The sequence below is a fragment of the Pseudophryne corroboree genome, chromosome 8 (assembly GCF_028390025.1).
Source record: "Pseudophryne corroboree isolate aPseCor3 chromosome 8, aPseCor3.hap2, whole genome shotgun sequence".
NCBI classification, from domain to species: domain Eukaryota; kingdom Metazoa; phylum Chordata; class Amphibia; order Anura; family Myobatrachidae; genus Pseudophryne; species Pseudophryne corroboree.
The window spans coordinates 376,643,458-376,664,969 of NC_086451.1; the positions used below are offsets into that span (position 1 = coordinate 376,643,458).

At 42.1% G+C, this 21,512-nt stretch overlaps 5 non-coding genes across 5 annotated transcripts; all 5 read right to left on the minus strand.

Annotated features, from left to right (window-relative positions):
• Window positions 1-451: 451 nt before the first annotated feature.
• On the minus strand, window positions 452-560 carry TRNAL-CAA (transfer RNA leucine (anticodon CAA)). The gene is made up of 2 exons: window positions 523-560; window positions 452-497 (listed from the first exon to the last, which is right to left on the minus strand). It is a non-coding gene; the product is annotated as a tRNA-Leu (tRNA).
• Window positions 561-1,309: 749 nt separating this feature from the next.
• TRNAL-CAA (transfer RNA leucine (anticodon CAA)) lies at window positions 1,310-1,418 on the minus strand. Its single transcript has 2 exons — window positions 1,381-1,418; window positions 1,310-1,355 (listed from the first exon to the last, which is right to left on the minus strand). It is a non-coding gene; the product is annotated as a tRNA-Leu (tRNA).
• Window positions 1,419-2,640: 1,222 nt separating this feature from the next.
• Window positions 2,641-2,749, minus strand: TRNAL-CAA (transfer RNA leucine (anticodon CAA)). Its single transcript has 2 exons — window positions 2,712-2,749; window positions 2,641-2,686 (listed from the first exon to the last, which is right to left on the minus strand). It is a non-coding gene; the product is annotated as a tRNA-Leu (tRNA).
• A 2,080-nt stretch (window positions 2,750-4,829) lies between these two features.
• TRNAL-CAA (transfer RNA leucine (anticodon CAA)) lies at window positions 4,830-4,938 on the minus strand. The gene is made up of 2 exons: window positions 4,901-4,938; window positions 4,830-4,875 (listed from the first exon to the last, which is right to left on the minus strand). It is a non-coding gene; the product is annotated as a tRNA-Leu (tRNA).
• A 749-nt stretch (window positions 4,939-5,687) lies between these two features.
• On the minus strand, window positions 5,688-5,796 carry TRNAL-CAA (transfer RNA leucine (anticodon CAA)). Its single transcript has 2 exons — window positions 5,759-5,796; window positions 5,688-5,733 (listed from the first exon to the last, which is right to left on the minus strand). It is a non-coding gene; the product is annotated as a tRNA-Leu (tRNA).
• Window positions 5,797-21,512: the final 15,716 nt, after the last annotated feature.

The window sequence follows — 21,512 nt, forward strand, 5'->3', positions numbered from 1 at the left end:
ATATAGAGTCTGAGAGCCTGAATCTACTTTCTATTCCAATTTATTCTTTGTTTTATGATTTGTTTACTGAATACTGAAAGGATGTTTTGCAAATAATACATTTGTGAAAACCTTTTTTCTACATGGAGCTAAATTTAAGAATTTTTTAACCAGTCATTGTGTATTTATCACTTAGGAATAATGTCATTAATTCAACTCTATGGCAACAAGTGCAATATTGGTGTGTAGATGGGATATCATACAATTTCTCCCATTTTCAAACTATTCTGTTCCCTATGTTTCTTTAAATAATTAGGCTGCACATTGTTAGAAATAAATGGTAACAAGATTCCAATGTCCAAGAGAAGGACTTTTAAAAGAGAATGGATGTCCTAAGGTCACTTGTTATTTTGCATGGTAGACTTATCCACAAATTAATATTCTTTTCATACAAAGTACAAGAAAATAAAATTGTCAGAAGTGGGATTTGAACCCACGCCTCTTTACAGAGACCAGAACACCCATTTAGAGGAAGAATGCAATATTGAGTCTGGCGCCTTAGACCGCTCAGCCATCCTGACAAGTACATATACTCTTTAAATTAAGTTGGCAATAAAAGATTATAATGTACAAAAAAAGGATTTTGGGGTATCTTTCAGCCAAATAATATGTACTGCTTGAAAAAAGTAACATAAAATAAAGAACTTGGATTTATACAGTATACTACCGCTAAAGGTGAGCCATCACAATTAATACTTAAGAAAAACTGCTCAGGTTATAATGATATCCTTTATAATAACTATACAAATTATTTACTAAAATCTCTTTCAGGAAAAAACAGATTTATGTGTCTAGCAAGTAATTTTTGTAAACTTTTAGATATAGAGTCTGAGAGCCTGAATCTACTTTCTATTCCAATTTATTCTTTGTTTTATGATTTGTTTACTGAATACTGAAAGGATGTTTTGCAAATAATACATTTGTGAAAACCTTTTTTCTACATGGAGCTAAATTTAAGAATTTTTTAACCAGTCATTGTGTATTTATCACTTAGGAATAATGTCATTAATTCAACTCTATGGCAACAAGTGCAATATTGGTGTGTAGATGGGATATCATACAATTTCTCCCATTTTCAAACTATTCTGTTCCCTATGTTTCTTTAAATAATTAGGCTGCACATTGTTAGAAATAAATGGTAACAAGATTCCAATGTCCAAGAGAAGGACTTTTAAAAGAGAATGGATGTCCTAAGGTCACTTGCTATTTTGCATGGTAGACTTATCCACAAATTAATATTCTTTTCATACAAAGTACAAGAAAATAAAATTGTCAGAAGTGGGATTTGAACCCACGCCTCTTTACAGAGACCAGAACACCCATTTAGAGGAAGAATGCAATATTGAGTCTGGCGTCTTAGACCGCTCAGCCATCCTGACAAGTACATACGCCCCTTAAATTAAGTTGGCAATAAAAGATTATAATGTACAAAAAAAGGATTTTGGGGTATCTTTCAGCCAAATAATATGTACTGCTTGAAAAAAGTAACATAAAATCAAGAACTTGGATTTATACAGTAGATGGGATATCATACAATTTCTCCCATTTTCAAACTATTCTGTTCCCTATGTTTCTTTAAATAATTAGGCTGCACATTGTTAGAAATAAATGGTAACAAGATTCCAATGTCCAAGAGAAGGACTTTTAAAAGAGAATGGATGTCCTAAGGTCACTTGTTATTTTGCATGGTAGACTTATCCACAAATTAATATTCTTTTCATACAAAGTACAAGAAAATAAAATTGTCAGAAGAGGGATTTGAACCCACGCCTCTTTACAGAGACTAGAACACCCATTTAGAGGAAGAATGCAATCTTGAGTCTGGCGCCTTAGACCGCTCGGCAATCCTGACAAGTACAAACGCCCTTTGAATTAAGTTGCCAATAAAAGATTATAATGTACAAAAAAAGGATTTTGGGGTATCTTTCAGCCAAATAATATGTACTGCTTGAAAAAAGTAACATAAAATCAAGAACTTGGATTTATACAGTATACTACCGCTAAAGGTGAGCCATCACAATTAATACTTAAGAAAAACTGCTCAGGTTATAATGATATCCTTTATAATAACTATACAAATTATTTACTAAAATCTCGTTCAGGAAAAAACAGATTTATGTGTCTAGCAAGTAATTTTTGTAAACTTTTAGATATAGAGTCTGAGAGCCTGAATCTACTTTCTATTCCAATTTATTCTTTGTTTTATGATTTGTTTACTGAATACTGAAAGGATGTTTTGCAAATAATACATTTGTGAAAACCTTTTTTCTACATGGAGCTAAATTTAAGAATTTTTTAACCAGTCATTGTGTATTTATCACTTAGGAATAATGTCATTAATTCAACTCTATGGCAACAAGTGCAATATTGGTGTGTAGATGGGATATCATACAATTTCTCCCATTTTCAAACTATTCTGTTCCCTATGTTTCTTTAAATAATTAGGCTGCACATTGTTAGAAATAAATGGTAACAAGATTCCAATGTCCAAGAGAAGGACTTTTAAAAGAGAATGGATGTCCTAAGGTCACTTGCTATTTTGCATGGTAGACTTATCCACAAATTAATATTCTTTTCATACAAAGTACAAGAAAATAAAATTGTCAGAAGTGGGATTTGAACCCACGCCTCTTTACAGAGACCAGAACACCCATTTAGAGGAAGAATGCAATATTGAGTCTGGCGTCTTAGACCGCTCAGCCATCCTGACAAGTACATACGCCCCTTAAATTAAGTTGGCAATAAAAGATTATAATGTACAAAAAAAGGATTTTGGGGTATCTTTCAGCCAAATAATATGTACTGCTTGAAAAAAGTAACATAAAATCAAGAACTTGGATTTATACAGTAGATGGGATATCATACAATTTCTCCCATTTTCAAACTATTCTGTTCCCTATGTTTCTTTAAATAATTAGGCTGCACATTGTTAGAAATAAATGGTAACAAGATTCCAATGTCCAAGAGAAGGACTTTTAAAAGAGAATGGATGTCCTAAGGTCACTTGTTATTTTGCATGGTAGACTTATCCACAAATTAATATTCTTTTCATACAAAGTACAAGAAAATAAAATTGTCAGAAGAGGGATTTGAACCCACGCCTCTTTACAGAGACTAGAACACCCATTTAGAGGAAGAATGCAATCTTGAGTCTGGCGCCTTAGACCGCTCGGCAATCCTGACAAGTACAAACGCCCTTTGAATTAAGTTGCCAATAAAAGATTATAATGTACAAAAAAAGGATTTTGGGGTATCTTTCAGCCAAATAATATGTACTGCTTGAAAAAAGTAACATAAAATCAAGAACTTGGATTTATACAGTATACTACCGCTAAAGGTGAGCCATCACAATTAATACTTAAGAAAAACTGCTCAGGTTATAATGATATCCTTTATAATAACTATACAAATTATTTACTAAAATCTCGTTCAGGAAAAAACAGATTTATGTGTCTAGCAAGTAATTTTTGTAAACTTTTAGATATAGAGTCTGAGAGCCTGAATCTACTTTCTATTCCAATTTATTCTTTGTTTTATGATTTGTTTACTGAATACTGAAAGGATGTTTTGCAAATAATACATTTGTGAAAACCTTTTTTCTACATGGAGCTAAATTTAAGAATTTTTTAACCAGTCATTGTGTATTTATCACTTAGGAATAATGTCATTAATTCAACTCTATGGCAACAAGTGCAATATTGGTGTGTAGATGGGATATCATACAATTTCTCCCATTTTCAAACTATTCTGTTCCCTATGTTTCTTTAAATAATTAGGCTGCACATTGTTAGAAATAAATGGTAACAAGATTCCAATGTCCAAGAGAAGGACTTTTAAAAGAGAATGGATGTCCTAAGGTCACTTGTTATTTTGCATGGTAGACTTATCCACAAATTAATATTCTTTTCATACAAAGTACAAGAAAATAAAATTGTCAGAAGTGGGATTTGAACACACGCCTCTTTACAGAGACCAGACCACCCATTTAGAGGAAGAATGCAATATTGAGTCTGGCGTCTTAGACCGCTCAGCCATCCTGACAAGTACATATACTCTTTAAATTAAGTTGGCAATAAAAGATTATAATGTACAAAAAAAGGATTTTGGGGTATCTTTCAGCCAAATAATATGTACTGCTTGAAAAAAGTAACTTAAAATCAAGAACTTGGATTTATACAGTATACTACCGCTAAAGGTGAGCCATCACAATTAATACTTAAGAAAAACTGCTCAGGTTATAATGATATCCTTTATAATAACTATACAAATTATTTACTAAAATCTCTTTCAGGAAAAAACAGATTTATGTGTCTAGCAAGTAATTTTTGTAAACTTTTAGATATAGAGTCTGAGAGCCTGAATCTACTTTCTATTCCAATTTATTCTTTGTTTTATGATTTGTTTACTGAATACTAAAAGGATGTTTTGCAAATAATACATTTGTGAAAACCTTTTTTCTACATAGAACTAAACTTAAGAATTTTTTAAAATGTCATTGTGTATTTATCACTTAGGAATAATGTCATTAATTCAACTCTATGGCAACAAGTGCAATATTGGTGTGTAGATGGGATATCATACAATTTCTCCCATTTTCAAACTATTCTGTTCCCTATGTTTCTTTAAATAATTAGGCTGCACATTGTTAGAAATAAATGGTAACAAGATTCCAATGTCCAAGAGAAGGACTTTTAAAAGAGAATGGATGTCCTAAGGTCACTTGTTATTTTGCATGGTAGACTTATCCACAAATTAATATTCTTTTCATACAAAGTACAAGAAAATAAAATTGTCAGAAGTGGGATTTGAACCCACGCCTCTTTACAGAGACCAGAACACCCATTTAGAGGAAGAATGCAATCTTGAGTCTGGCGCCTTAGACCGCTCGGCCATCCTGACAAGTACATATGCCCTTTAAATTAAGTTGCCAATAAAAGATTATAATGTACAAAAAAAGGATTTTGGGGTATCTTTCAGCCAAATAATATGTACTGCTTGAAAAAAGTAACATAAAATCAAGAACTTGGATTTATAGACTATACTACCGCTAAAGGTGAGCCATCACAATTAATACTTAAGAAAAACTGCTCAGGTTATAATGATATCCTTTATAATAACTATACAAATTATTTACTAAAATCTCTTTCAGGAAAAAACAGATTTATGTGTCTAGCAAGTAATTTTTGTAAACTTTTAGATATAGAGTCTGAGAGCCTGAATCTACTTTCTATTCCAATTTATTCTTTGTTTTATGATTTGTTTACTGAATACTGAAAGGATGTTTTGCAAATAATACATTTGTGAAAACCTTTTTTCTACATGGAACTAAACTTAAGAATTTTTTAACCAGTCATTGTGTATTTATCACTTATGAATAATGTCATTAATTCAACTCCATGGCAACAAGTGCAATATTGGTGTGTAGATGGGATATCATACAATTTCTCCCATTTTCAAACTATTCTGTTCCCTATGTTTCTTTAAATAATTAGGCTGCACATTGTTAGAAATAAATGGTAACAAGATTCCAATGTCCAAGAGAAGGACTTTTAAAAGAGAATGGATGTCCTAAGGTCACTTGTTATTTTGCATGGTAGACTTATCCACAAATTAATATTATTTTCATACAAAGTACAAGAAAATAAAATTGTCAGAAGTGGGATTTGAACCCACGCCTCTTTACAGAGACCAGAACACCCATTTAGAGGAAGAATGCAATCTTGAGTCTGGCGCCTTAGACCGCTCGGCCATCCTGACAAGTACATATGCACTTTAAATTAAGTTGCCAATGAAAGATTATAATGTACAAAAAAAGGATTTTGGGGTATCTTTCAGCCAAATAATATGTACTGCTTGAAAAAAGTAACATAAAATCAAGAACTTGGATTTATAGAGTATACTACCGCTAAAGGTGAGCCATCACAATTAATACTTAAGAAAAACTGCTTAGGTTATAATGATATCCTTTATAATAACTATACAAATTATTTACTAAAATCTCTTTCAGGAAAAAACAGATTTATGTGTCTAGCAAGTAATTTTTGTAAACTTTTAGATATACAGATGTAGCCACCTTTATCTTGAGTGGCCGCGGCGGTTGTCCCGTTCGACCATACGCAGCGTACTGTGGCGTAGCGAGGCGCGCCTAGCCACAGAGAGGCTATCTAATCGCACGGAGACAGACATTTGACGTTTGGCGTTACCTTTACGTGTAATACCTGCGATCAGCCACCAGATGTCGCTTTTTACAATCACCACTGCGCATGCGTGTGGTCTCCCGTAAAATACAATACTGACATACATAATAAGGACTACTTTACTAAGGCGTCTCATTACGCTGCATACAGCAAATACTGTACTCATTACGCTGCATTATTTAATACAGTACTGTACAGTATATACAGTACGACACCGACGCAAATACAGTAGTACAGCATACAGTATATGATCCATCTACAATACTTTATGAATACTGTATGTGAGCGTGCAAGTCCCGCAGACAAAACACAGTACTGTAAAACCAGTAGTGTACACTGTCGCAAATGGATGTGTGTTACAAGTTCACTATTGCCTCTCAAGATTAGGAATTTTCTACAGTGTTATCGTCCTAATCCCGTAGCCATTACAGCATAATCAAAACCAACGGATTTATACATTTGTCTGCGGCGAAGTGGTGAAGTGTTTCGCTTCCTATACTCAGAGTCCAGGGTTCGATTCCTTAAGTACTGTACGAATGCATGTTACTGTAGTTTTTTTCAGACACTTTATTATTTTTTTTATTCACATACTGCAAACCAGGGCATACAGTAGCTGCATGAGCGGTTCTATGCGATCGAGTCCGGTGTACCATAATGTGCAGGTTCTATGCAGGTTAAGGTACTATGCTCCGTACACAGTACACATACAATTCTGTAGCTGGGCAGACTGAATAGAAATGGCTACCACCTATGACTCCTTGCCCCACAGAGGCCCTAGGCTACGGAGCAAGTAATAGTCCAGATTGTACAGACTATGGGGCAATGCTGAATGAGCGTCACAATCCCCTAGCTAAAATACACAGTATGCATATTATGGTACACCGGACTCGATGACATACAGTACTGTAGCACACTGGCAAAATGGCCGCCGCCCCTGAACCCTTGTGCAGGTTATGGGGCAATGCTGAAGGAGCGTCACAATCCCCTAGCCAAAATACACAGGGGAGGGATAAGCTACTGTAGGATTGCATACAGTATTACGGTACACCGGACTCAATCGCATAGCACACTGTCAAAACGACCACTACCCATGAACCCCCACCTCCTGAACCCCCACCTCGTGGCAGGCAGCAGTTGGGTATGGAATGAGAAATGGCATAAGCTGTGCAGGCTACGGGGCGATGCTGAAGGAGCGTCACAATCCCCTAGCCAAAATACACAGAGATACTGTAAGCGAGGTCTATGCACATTACAGTACTGTACGTTACACCGGGCTCGGTCGCATAGCAAACTGACAAAACACAAGTTTTACAGTACATACAGTAAAGCAGGCCAAAGCTGCAGGAGAGTTTCTACTGTAAAGGTTCTATGCACCGTACGGTAATGTACACATACCTGTACAATTCTATAGCAGGGCAGACTCAATTGAAATGGCTACCGCCTGTGACTCCTACAGTAGCTCCTAGGAGGCACTCAGCTATGGAGCAAATAACAGCACAGATTTTGCAGGCTACGGGGCAATGCTGAAGGAGCGTCACAATCCCCTAGCTACAATACACAGGGGTGATAGAGATAATCGAGTGGCTGGAGGGGGGTCCCCTTGATTTAAGGGGCCCCCACTCCTCCAGGGTACTCCGGCCAGGTGTGACTAGTTGGGTATTTAATTCCATGGCCGCAGGGACCTGTATAAAAGTCTCCCCCGGCTGTGCATTATCTGTCCAGCTAGTGGAGCCCAGTGCTGATTCAAAAAATATGGGGAACCCCTACGCTTTTTTTGTCCCCCTTATTTTTTGCACCAGGACCAGGCGCAGAGCCCGGTGCTGGTTCTAAAAAGATGGGGGATCCCGTGTCCATTTTTTCCGTATTCCTTCCGGAATTCGACTGCAATTGCATATACAGTACTGTACCCCTTAATGTCACTGCTTACAGTATACAGTATTTAGACATGAGCTTGTGTACAGTATCTGTCATGAGGTGCTTTTTTCACTGACACTATAACTTTTTTCTATTGTGATATACTGTACAGAGGCGGCAAACTAGCCAAACGGGAATAATCAGCTTCTGCAGAATAAAATGAGATGCTACAGTACATGCCTATATTCTGTGAGTGACTGCGGCTCTATGAAATTAAATCAGAAAATTTAAATATGAAATGCATTACTAATGTGTGGCATTACTGTACTGTATGTGTATAAGGTGTACTACAATATTTTCTGGTGTAACATAAGGAAAGGGCACTACTGCATGGTCTAATGCAGTGGTTCTCAAACTTGGTCCTCAGGACCCCACACAGTGCATGTTTTGCAGGTAAACCAGCAAGTGCACAGATGTATTCATTACTAACTGACACATTTTAGAAGGTCCATACAGTAGGTGGAGCTAATTTTTTCACTTGTGATTCTGTGAGACCTGCAAAACCTGCACTGTGTGGGGTCCTGAGGACTGAGTTTGAGAACCTGTGGTCTAATGTAAATAAAGATGAATGTGGTGGGGTGTAATGTGAATAAGGGACATTACTGTTAGGAGTAATGTGGTACTATGATATGATGTCATGAGAATAAGAGACACCACTGCATGATATAATGTGAATAAAGTTGCAGTACTGTGTTGTGTCATTTCATCTTCGGGTATTATTGTGTTACCATGCCCCTTCCCAGCAAGAACATACTGTACACTGTTTTGGGCTGGCACTAAATGTGCACATTGTTCTTATTTAGATTATAGGGGGTAGGAGCGCCAAAATGGGTGATGGTGCTGGGAAAGGGGTGCAGGGTTAGAGGCGGAACTACGTAGCATCTGTGCAAGAGGGCATCAGCCAAAATCTAGCCTAGGGCATCATGTTGGTCAGGTTTGGCTCTGATAATACTGTATACTGTACTCTTACTGTACTTTGCATTCAATACAGATACTGTTTGCACACAGGTTTTACATGAATCATTGGCAATGCTGCAGGAGTGTCTCATTAGGCAATCTAAAATATACCACGACTATGGGTGGGGATACAGTAGGGAAGTTCTGTCACCATAAGCTGTCTGCTGTGTATAGCATATTTCCATCTGAGATGCATTTGTGTGTTTGTAATAAGAAAAAAACATTTTACTGTACATTTAGTGGATACAGTATTTCTCCCCCATAATGACGTATCATACTGTACAGGTACCCTCATGTACTGTACCGTACCATACTGTAAAATTGAATATTTATTGGAAAAACATCAATATTAATGTAAAAATAAAGTATTACAACATCCGATTCCATGTACTGCACTGATCAAAATGTACAGTACTCTTATTCAGGACTTATAAAACTGAAAATAACTGTTCATACAGTACACATCAATAACATTACTACTGTATAATATTCTACATTAGTTTATGCAATAATCAGACAAAGGCAATTTTATCATTTTTTTTAATAATGCACCAATTTAAAATTTTAAACAGAAAATACAGAACTACATATTTGTGGCTTGACCATTTCTTTCAACTACAACAGGTAATACTTTATACAGGTGATTTATATAATTATTACAATGTTCAGGTGTGAGTACTTCTAGCCAAAATTTCTTTATCCCATCCACCAGTTGCTGTTTTGTTGTTGGCTTTGCAACACTCCTAACGTACCTCTTCAATTGAGCCCACACTAATTCGATTGGGTTCATGTCTGGTGATCTAATTAAAAAAAAAAAAAAAGCGTATAGAAAAAATTAATTACAGTACATTACAGTAAATAGAGAAAATTAAACATACAATATTGTACTGTTTATTAAACAAAAAATTTTTTTACAGTACTAGAGTGCTATCCAAAATTTTACTTGTACACTGTTGAAAGAATACTCACTCTGGTGGTGTGCGTTCCCAATTCATACCTTTCTCTTCCATAAATTTGGCTGAGGTGGAGTGTTTAGGATCATTGTCTTGGAATATCCTATGGTGAGTTGGGTAATATTTATTCACAAATGGCACCATACATTTCTCTACTATTGTTTCTTGGAAATATTTCTTATCCATGATTCCTACAGAAATCAAAAAATGTTGTTCATTAATAAGCAACTCCTTTTATTGTGCAGTTACACGTACTCTACAGTACAACATGTATTTTTACAGAACACAGGCACAGAATAAAGTATAGTACTGTACTGTACCTTCGAAAAATAATAGGGGACCAGCTCCTAATCGTGATATGCCTCCCCATACATGGATTTTCAATGGATGCTTTGGGCGTGGTTTTAAAGAGATATGGTTACGTTTCCTGAATGACATTCTGGAGAACCGCTCAAGGGCAACAGACGATTCATCTGTGAAAATGACATCATCAAATGTTTCACCACTCTCAATCCATCGCCGTGCCTGTTCCACTCTCTTTTCTTTATTCACATCTCTTATCATTGGAGATATCCTGTGAAGAGCCAAAAATAATGAAATCAGATACAGTTATGAAATTACAGATTTACAGATTACTGTATATACAGTAGACTGTATGTGCAGTATACTGTATTATATACCTACTGTATACATTAAACTGTACATACAGTACATTAAGTTACATACAGAGTAATATATATATACATACTGTACATACACACAAACACACACACACAGTATACAGTATGTAATCATCACAATAAGCCGGCAATGCTTCATTGCTGTCTCTGAGTGCCTATACAGTAGGTATCTCTTTTGGGATAGAATACTGTATATACAGTATATACACACACACATACTGTATATAGTATAAAGTACACACTCTGTATAATGATTTATGGCATTATTATATCACGTATCAAGGGATTATTAACAGTGCATTTACTGTATGGTTTATACTGCTTTCAGTATTTTACCTTGTTGCGCCAAAGGTCCATCCCATTTTCCGTCGCATCCTTCTGATGCTGGTGGCCGATATGTCCAGGTCATACTTGGAATGGAGAATTCGTTTTATTTGCAGAGCAGTACGCTCATCATCCTCACGAGTTAGTTCCTCCACAATTTGTTGCACTCTCCTACAGTACAATACAGTATGAAAAATATGAATTCATGAACAGCACAATCACAGTTACAATTGATGAAGTTTTTATTTTATTTCAAAAAAATTGTTTATGGTATAAAGCAAGTCATTTAAACATTACAGTAGTGTACAGTACGTACCATGTGCATTTTGTAGGAAATACAAATCTGGGCGTTGTTCTCTCGAATGCATGATAGCGCACCGTTTCTAAAGTGACTATAATGCCACTTTCCTTGAGCCATGCATGGATCTCTTTGATGGTTTTATTTTCTTTTTTCATGTTGGCGATTATCTTGCTCATCGTTTTGTTGATAGTTACTGGCATGTTGTCCAACTATAATTCCTGTATGGAGAGAAAACATTTGTGAATACTGTAGTCTAAAATTTACACATCTGAAAATGCATAAGAGTTTTATGATAGAAGTTAATACTGTACATGTTTACTATCCAGTACCTGATGTTCAAATTTAAGTATTGTATACTGTACAGTACTGAAAATACAACTTCAGTGTTATGGACTGCAATTAGTTTCCTGTATGAAACAGATACAGTACAGTAAATAACCCTCCTTGGAAGTGCATGGGCCCTGTGAGACTTACAGTAGTGTACAGCATAAGGGTCGACTGACATGATGTACAAGCATTACATACAGTACATGTCAGTACTGTATGTAAATTCTTCAATTATTGCCTAACAACAATGCTGCTTACTGTATATTAAATACTGTAGGCCTAGAAATGTGCATCTCAATATAGTAGTTAAAAACACAGGGGCCTATGTGGATAAGCGAGTTCTATGCACACAAAAAATGGCCACCGGCCGTGAACCCCCAGCACGTGGCAGCGCTCGGATATGTAGTGAGATACAGTATGGCATACATTTCACAGTTCAGGGGGCAATGCTGAAGGAGCGTCACAATCCCCTAGCTCAATTACATTGGGATAAGCGAGGTCTATGCACATTACGGTATACCGAGCTGGATCGCTTAGCAACCTGACAAAATGGCCGCCGACCGTGAACTCCCAGCACGTGGCAGCGCTCGGATATGTAGTGAGATACAATATGGCATACATTTCACAGTTCAGGGGGCAATGCTGAAGGAGCGTCACAATCCCCTAGCTCAATTACATTGGGATAAGCGAGGTCTACTGTATGCACATTACGGTATACCGAGCTGGATCGCTTAGTAACCTGACAAAATGGCCGCCGACCGTGAACTCCCAGCACGTGGCAGCGCTCGGATATGTAGTGAGATACAATATGGCATACATTTCACAGTTCAGGGGGCAATGCTGAAGGAGCGTCACAATCCCCTAGCTCAATTACATTGGGATAAGCGAGGTCTATGCACATTACGGTATACCGAGCTGGATCGCTTAGCAACCTGACAACATGGCCGCCGACCGTGAACTCCCAGCACGTGGCAGCGCTCGGATATGTAGTGAGAGATGGTATACATTTTAAAATACACCGGGATAAGTTGTACAGGCCATGGAGCAATGCACAGGGACATTCATCATTTACGTACAGTATATAAATAATTGTAAACCGTAAATGAAAGAATTACCGGTCAAATACTGTATGACGAAACTGTGTCAATGAGCTGGAACAGTATGGCCTGTGAAGAAGTTATCGAAGGCAGAAACGGAGAGCAAATTATCAGGAGATTTCTGAAAGGTCGGAGAAGATCCACACAGCAAGTCTGCCTACGAGGAAACAGCTTTGCAAAGTGGGTAGCGGGGCGGTGACTGAGACGCTCTTTTATTCACATTCACACAAAAGGAATTCTTACCGCTGTGATTGGTGCCAATATAGGCGCATTCATCCTTACACCAATCACAGAGCATACTGTACAGGTACTTTTGAATGTGAATAAAAGAGCGTCTCAGTCACCGCCCGCTACCCACTTTGCAAATCTGTTTCCTCGTAGGCAGACTTGCTGTGTGGATCTTCTCCGACCTTTCAGAAATCTCCTGATAATTTGCTCTCCGTTTCTGCCTTCGAAAACTTCTTCACAGGCCATACTGTTCCAGCTCATTGACACAGTTTCGTCATACAGTATTTGACCGGTAATTCTTTCATTTACGGTTTACAATTATTTATATACTGTACGTAAATGATGAATGTCCCTGTGCATTGCTCCATGGCCTGTACAACTTATCCCGGTGTATTTTAAAATGTATACCATCTCTCACTACATATCCGAGCGCTGCCACGTGCTGGGAGTTCACGGTCGGCGGCCATGTTGTCAGGTTGCTAAGCGATCCAGCTCGGTATACCGTAATGTGCATAGACCTCGCTTATCCCAATGTAATTGAGCTAGGGGATTGTGACGCTCCTTCAGCATTGCCCCCTGAACTGTGAAATGTATGCCATATTGTATCTCACTACATATCCGAGCGCTGCCACGTGCTGGGAGTTCACGGTCGGCGGCCATTTTGTCAGGTTGCTAAGCGATCCAGCTCGGTATACCGTAATGTGCATACAGTAGACCTCGCTTATCCCAATGTAATTGAGCTAGGGGATTGTGACGCTCCTTCAGCATTGCCCCCTGAACTGTGAAATGTATGCCATATTGTATCTCACTACATATCCGAGCGCTGCCACGTGCTGGGAGTTCACGGTCGGCGGCCATTTTGTCAGGTTGCTAAGCGATCCAGCTCGGTATACCGTAATGTGCATACAGTAGACCTCGCTTATCCCAATGTAATTGAGCTAGGGGATTGTGACGCTCCTTCAGCATTGCCCCCTGAACTGTGAAATGTATGCCATATTGTATCTCACTACATATCCGAGCGCTGCCACGTGCTGGGAGTTCACGGTCGGCGGCCATTTTGTCAGGTTGCTAAGCGATCCAGCTCGGTATACCGTAATGTGCATACAGTAGACCTCGCTTATCCCAATGTAATTGAGCTAGGGGATTGTGACGCTCCTTCAGCATTGCCCCCTGAACTGTGAAATGTATGCCATACTGTATCTCACTACATATCCGAGCGCTGCCACGTGCTGGGGGTTCACGGTCGGTGGCCATTTTTAGTGTGCATAGAACTCGCTTATCCACATAGGCCCCTGTGTTTTTAACTACTATATTGAGATGCACATTTCTAGGCCTACAGTATTTAATATACAGTAAGCAGCATTGTTGTTAGGCTTTACGCTACCCACTTTGCAAATCTGTTTCCTCGTAGGCAGACTTGCTGTGTGGATCTTCTCCGACCTTTCAGAAATCTCCTGATAATTTGCTCTCCGTTTCTGCCTTCGAAAACTTCTTCACAGGCCATACTGTTCCAGCTCATTGACACAGTTTCGTCATACAGTATTTGACCGGTAATTCTTTCATTTACGGTTTACAATTATTTATATACTGTACGTAAATGATGAATGTCCCTGTGCATTGCTCCATGGCCTGTACAACTTATCCCGGTGTATTTTAAAATGTATACCATCTCTCACTACATATCCGAGCGCTGCCACGTGCTGGGAGTTCACGGTCGGCGGCCATGTTGTCAGGTTGCTAAGCGATCCAGCTCGGTATACCGTAATGTGCATAGACCTCGCTTATCCCAATGTAATTGAGCTAGGGGATTGTGACGCTCCTTCAGCATTGCCCCCTGAACTGTGAAATGTATGCCATATTGTATCTCACTACATATCCGAGCGCTGCCACGTGCTGGGGGTTCACGGTCGGTGGCCATTTTTAGTGTGCATAGAACTCGCTTATCCACATAGGCCCCTGTGTTTTTAACTACTATATTGAGATGCACATTTCTAGGCCTACAGTATTTAATATACAGTAAGCAGCATTGTTGTTAGGCAATAATTGAAGAATTTACATACAGTACTGACATGTACTGTATGTAATGCTTGTACATCATGTCAGTCGACCCTTATGCTGTACACTACTGTAAGTCTCACAGGGCCCATGCACTTCCAAGGAGGGTTATTTACTGTACTGTATCTGTTTCATACAGGAAACTAATTGCAGTCCATAACACTAATATTAAGCCCACTCCATTATCCACTCCTCCCCTGTGTATTAAACACCCCCTACCACCCTGGAAGTCATGTACTGTACCAGGGCCCCTTCATTCAGCACAATGCCCCCTTCTACAGTTTAGTGTTCTCCTTCCTGCCCCATCTGTGCAGTAAAGGAATAATTAGCAGAAATTATTTCTCCAGGTCCTACTGTACATACTGAGCGAAAGATAGAACCCCCCTATCCCCCGCGGAGCATCAAAGCTGCCGCTGATAGCTCCCCCCACCCCTTCCGCTGGTGAGTGGGTAGGGGCCCCAGTGCATTGCTGTGTCCAGGGGCCCACACTGCTGTTAAGATGGCTCTAGTAATTGAGCTAGGGGATTGTGACGCTCCTTCAGCATTGCCCCTGGACTGTACCATACTGTATCTCACTCCATATCCAAGCGCTGCCACGTGCTGGGAGTTCACGGTCGGTGGCCATTTTGTCAGGTTGCTAAGCGATCCAGCTCGGTATAACGTAATGTACATAGACCTTGCTTATCCCGGTGTACTACAGGTATGTGCAGTAGTACTGAATGATTGCTATCACTTGTGGTGAAACACCTATCTTATCAAATACAGTAACTACTGTACAGTATAGTTGTTCGCACAGGTGATGGTAATCATACTGTATATTTAAACTGAAGTCCGTAACAGAGCATTCTGTCCCTCCTGCAGAGGTTCTTGTTGGGAGGCACAGGGAAAAAAGGCAAATACTGTACAGTACAGTATTTGCACTTTACTGTTGTGCACTTTATTTGAAAATGTACAGTTGTTTGCTATTTTTAGCATGCTGTGCTTTACATGTTTTCTTATTGTGGTTTTTATATTTTTAGACAAAAGACAAAGAATGCAGACTACCAGATTTTACGGGAGTGCCAAAACCCACCCATCAGTGGCACAGAAACTTGCTGCATTAGTTCCACAAAAGAAGAAGAAAACTGCCAAGGCGGCTCAGAAAGAAAATGTGGTGAAACCACGAAAAAATGCCAAGGCAAAGAATAATACGTTGGAGATGATATGTGGTGTGGCAAATGATGTAATTGTTCCATCTCCTGCAGATCACAGTGTTCAGCCAATGAATCTGGAAATACCGGTGCTAGAGGACGTGACAAACACGCTGCATCAGGAAGCTTCTTTTTTGGACCATGTAGCCACCCCTGGACAAGAAGACATGACACATTCACCACGAAGAAGGTTGCATTTCACAGATGTGAACACCAAAGTGCAGGACTGCCAGTGTACCTGTCCTGTTTTACTAAAGGAGCTACTCAGTAAGGTGACCAATATGGAGTCAGAAGTTGGTGGACAGGTCAATCAGCTGCAGACCGATGTGGCTGGCCTTAAAGAAGGCATAAAGGAACAGATGGTAGAAGCCATGAAGAAAGTCATTGAACAAACGAGGGAAGAATGGCAAGTTGGAGTTTGCCGCACCATCATTGCAACACACCACCAAGCGGTTCAAGTCAGCGGCCTGGACGACCGAGGCCTGGAGGACCGCAGAGGAGGCCTGGAGGACCGCAGAGGAGGCCTGGAGGACCGCAGAGGAGGCCTGGAGGACCGCAGCGGACTGGACGAAGTCAGCGGCATGGACGACCGCAGAGGAGGCCTGGAGGACCGCAGAGGAGGCCTGGAGGACCGCAGAGGAGGCCTGGAGGACCGCAGAGGAGGCCTGGAGGACCGCAGCGGACTGGACGAAGTCAGCGGCATGGACGACCGCAGAGGAGGCCTGGAGGACCGCAGAGGAGGCCTGGAGGACCGCAGAGGAGGCCTGGAGGACCGCAGAGGAGGCCTGGAGGACCGCAGAGGAGGCCTGGAGGACCGCAGCGGACTGGACGAAGTCAGCGGCCTGGAGGACCGCAGAGGAGGCCTGGAGGACCGCAGAGGAGGCCTGGAGGACCGCAGAGGAGGCCTGGAGGACCGCAGAGGAGGCCTGGAGGACCGCAGAGGAGGCCTGGAGGACCGCAGAGGAGGCCAGGACGACCGCAGAGGAGACCTGGAGGACCGCAGCGGACTGGACGAAGTCAGCGGCATGGACGACCGCAGAGGAGGCCTGGAGGACCGCAGAGGAGGCCTGGAGGACCGCAGAGGAGGCCTGGAGGACCGCAGAGGAGGCCTGGAGGACCGCAGCGGACTGGACGAAGTCAGCGGCATGGACGACCGCAGAGGAGGCCTGGAGGACCGCAGAGGAGGCCTGGAGGACCGCAGAGGAGGCCTGGAGGACCGCAGAGGAGGCCTGGAGGACCGCAGCGGACTGGACGAAGTCAGCGGCCTGGAGGACCGCAGAGGAGGCCTGGAGGACCGCAGAGGAGGCCTGGAGGACCGCAGAGGAGGCCTGGAGGACCGCAGAGGAGGCCTGGAGGACCGCAGAGGAGGCCTGGACGACCGCAGAGGAGACCTGGAGGACCGCAGCGGACTGGACGAAGTCAGCGGCATGGACGACCGCAGAGGAGGCCTGGAGGACCGCAGAGGAGGCCTGGAGGACCGCAGAGGAGGCCTGGAGGACCGCAGAGGAGGCCTGGAGGACCGCAGAGGAGGCCTGGACGACCGCAGAGGAGGCCTGGAGGACCGCAGAGGAGGCCTGGAGGACCGCAGAGGAGGCCTGGAGGACCGCAGCGGACTGGACGAAGTCAGCGGCCTGGAGGACCGCAGAGGAGGCCTGGAGGACCGCAGAGGAGGCCTGGAGGACCGCAGAGGAGGCCTGGAGGACCGCAGAGGAGGCCTGGAGGACCGCAGAGGAGGCCTGGAGGACCGCAGAGGAGGCCTGGACGACCGCAGAGGAGACCTGGAGGACCGCAGCGGACTGGACGAAGTCAGCGGCATGGACGACCGCAGAGGAGGCCTGGAGGACCGCAGAGGAGGCCTGGAGGACCGCAGAGGAGGCCTGGAGGACCGCAGAGGAGGCCTGGAGGACCGCAGAGGAGGCCTGGACGACCGCAGAGGAGGCCTGGACGACCGCAGAGGAGACCTGGAGGACCGCAGCGGACTGGACGAAGTCAGCGGCATGGAGGACCGCAGAGGATGCCTGGAGGACCGCAGAGGAGACCTGGAGGACCGCAGAAGAGACCTGGAGGACCGCAGAGGCCTGGACCACAGCAGCGGACTGGACGAAGTCAGCGACTTGGGCGAACGCAGAGGAGGCCTGGAGGACCGCAGAAGAGACCTGGAGGACCGCAGAAGAGACCTGGAGGACCGCAGAAGAGACCTGGAGGACCGCAGAGGCCTGGACCACAGCAGCGGACTGGACGAAGTCAGCGACTTGGGCGAACGCAGAGGAGGCCTGGAGGACCGCAGAGGAAACATGGAGGACCGCAGAGGAGGCCTGGAGGACCGCAGAGGAGGCCTGGAGGACCGCAGAGGAGGCCTGGAGGACCGCAGAGGAGGCCTGGAGGACCGCAGAGGAGGCCTGGAGGACCGCAGAAGAGACCTGGAGGACCGCAGAGGAGGCCTGGAGGACCGCAGAGGAGGCCTGGAGGACCGCAGAAGAGGCCTGGAGGACCGCAGAGGAGGCCTGGAGGACCGCAGAGGAGGCCTGGAGGACCGCAGAGGAGGCCTGGAGGACCGCAGAGGAGGCCTGGAGGACCGCAGAGGAGGCCTGGAGGACCGCAGAGGCCTGGACCACAGCAGCGGACTGGACGAAGTCAGCGACTTGGACGACCGCAGAGGAGGCCTGGAGGACCGCAGAAGAGACCAGGAGGACCGCAGAAGAGACCAGGAGGACCGCAGAAGAGACCTGGAGGACCGCAGAGGAGGCCTGGAGGACCGCAGAGGGCTGGACGACCGCAGAGGCCTGGATTCAAGTGTGCTGTTGCCAGGAACACCAATGATGACCAGCACACCTGCTCACAGGCCACTTCGCAATACATTCGGAGGCTCTCTGAACAATATTGCCCTGGCTGTCATCTCAACTTCCCTGGACGACCATCTGTACAGAGCTTCAAATGGACATATTCAGAAATATGCATATTCTCTGTTCCAGCACCATGTACGGTACGACAAATACTTGACGTGGGCCAATCGTGTGAACTTTGATGGTTCCAAGGGCAAACTTCCGCTGCCCAAAAATCTGGTACATGACATCATGGCTAGGTGTGAACGCCGCGTGAGGATTGGTGATCCAGAAAAGAGGAAGATAAGGGATACCATAAACTCTGTGCTGAGAACGAAGAGGAAAATGACTTGGAAGCTCGACTATGATGAAACCAGATCATTACCTACCTCCTAGCTTCAGCACATCAGCTTCACACAGCTGAAGCTAAAAAATTGTGTCAATGTACCTGTATGACCTGTACATTTTCTGGGGCTGCATGCACTGTGCTGAATCCACTTGGAGCAGCTCGGTTACTCAAAGGGGAGTGCATGAACTTGGCTCACCACATTCCTGGTAATGTAAGGGCCTGTTACAAGTTGCCCCTTTTATTCCTGTTGATTTTTTGGGCGCTGCTGTATCTATCCAGTAGCAGCCGAGTCCATTGTGCTGTGTCCATCTGGGGCCTTGGGCTGCGTTTCCATCCAGGGGCTGCTGTTGTCAGTCCTCTATTCTGGTGTCCGTATGCGACAGTGTTAAAAAGCAAAAGACAAAAACGAAAAATAATTCAAAAAAGCAAAACCTAAAAATAAAGTACAAAAACCATTACCCCGCACCACCACCACAAAAAAATAAATTATAAAAATGTTAAAGTTGATATTGTTACTGTATTTGTGCTGTTACCTTTTGATTAAAGTACCGTACAGTATGTGTGATGTTGGCTTTATTACAATACAGTACAGTATGTGTGATGTTACATGTTCCAAATGATTTTGTCCGTAAATAAAGTGTTTCTTAAAATAAACATGACGTGGTTTCCAATGTTTGTATTCCCAACTTCCTGTACTGTATAAATTAGTACTACTGTATGATGGGAATTCAATTAAGAGTGGTATACTGTATGTAAAACAACTTGGTTAGGCATCTTGCATTTCATATTTTAATAAAAACCACAGGAAACTTCTATTTTTAAAAGTTTATTGAAGAAAAAAAAGGTGTTTTTTTTTAAATAAAGTTTGAAAGTTAATTAAAACAAAAAAGTAGTTTGTTCTTCGTTACATTCTTTTCTTGTGTATATAGATATCTGTGGGGGAAAAAAAAAAAAAGTATTAAAGTAAAGACACTCATGTTCATTTGTTTTCCAAGAAAATTTGTGGAACCACACAGCCCAGCAATAAGTCATGCTGGGCTGTGTGGTTCCACAAAAGGCATGCGGTACAAAGTGAAATAGTGGTGTCAGTGGTCAGCACTTTGACACGCTAACATTTGTGGAACCACACAGCAATGGCTGACACACATAAAATGGCTGACACACACAAAATGCCTGACACACACAAAATGCCTGACACACACAAAATGCCTGACACACACAAAATGCCTGACACACACATGCTGGAGTGAAAACACATGTTTGCCAAACAGTCGACAGCACATGTCGGCCAGATGGCCGACCAAACTTGCTCCAAATCACCCCAAACTGGCCAGAAAGCACCCCAGCACACTCAGGAGGTACTGTACACCACAGCTAAATTAGGAGAGAATTTCATTACAAACAGCCAGATCTTGCAGATTATCTGCCAGATAATTGTATGGTGTACAGTATGCCTATCTTATACAGTAGAAAAAGATACTATACAATGGAGTACAAGAACAAAAATTTTTATTAAATAAAATTAAATTAAACTTAATAAAATATTAAAATAGTGGTCCACTAGGAGGTGGACCACCACCCGCTGGAGCTGGATGGCACGCTGCAACTGTTCTGTGGGAAAAAAAGGACAGTATTACAAAACAAATACTGAATACTTTACAGTGTAGTAATGGCAATACAGTACTTTACTCTATATTAGACAATATTGTTATTTACAATGTACAGTACTGTATTGTCAGTACAGTAAATCAAACACTACTGTATGCTGTCGAGGTAATTTAAACATTGCTTTAGTTTACCTCTTGTATAAGTGGGCTGCTGCCTGCCCGCTTCTGGGCCAGCCCACCTATCTTGCCCCTGTCTGGGGCCCCCATAAATAATTGGCACTATATTGGAGAAAAAAAAACATTTAGTCACATTCAAATAGTAAACAATTATTACTGTATACTGTAGGTACAGTATTATACTGTATTGCTGGTATTCAAAATATAAAGTACTGTACAAGAGTTTAGCTTCAATAGGTCATAAACAAATTGTCAAAGGAATTAAACACCACAGTACAAATACTGTAGACATTTA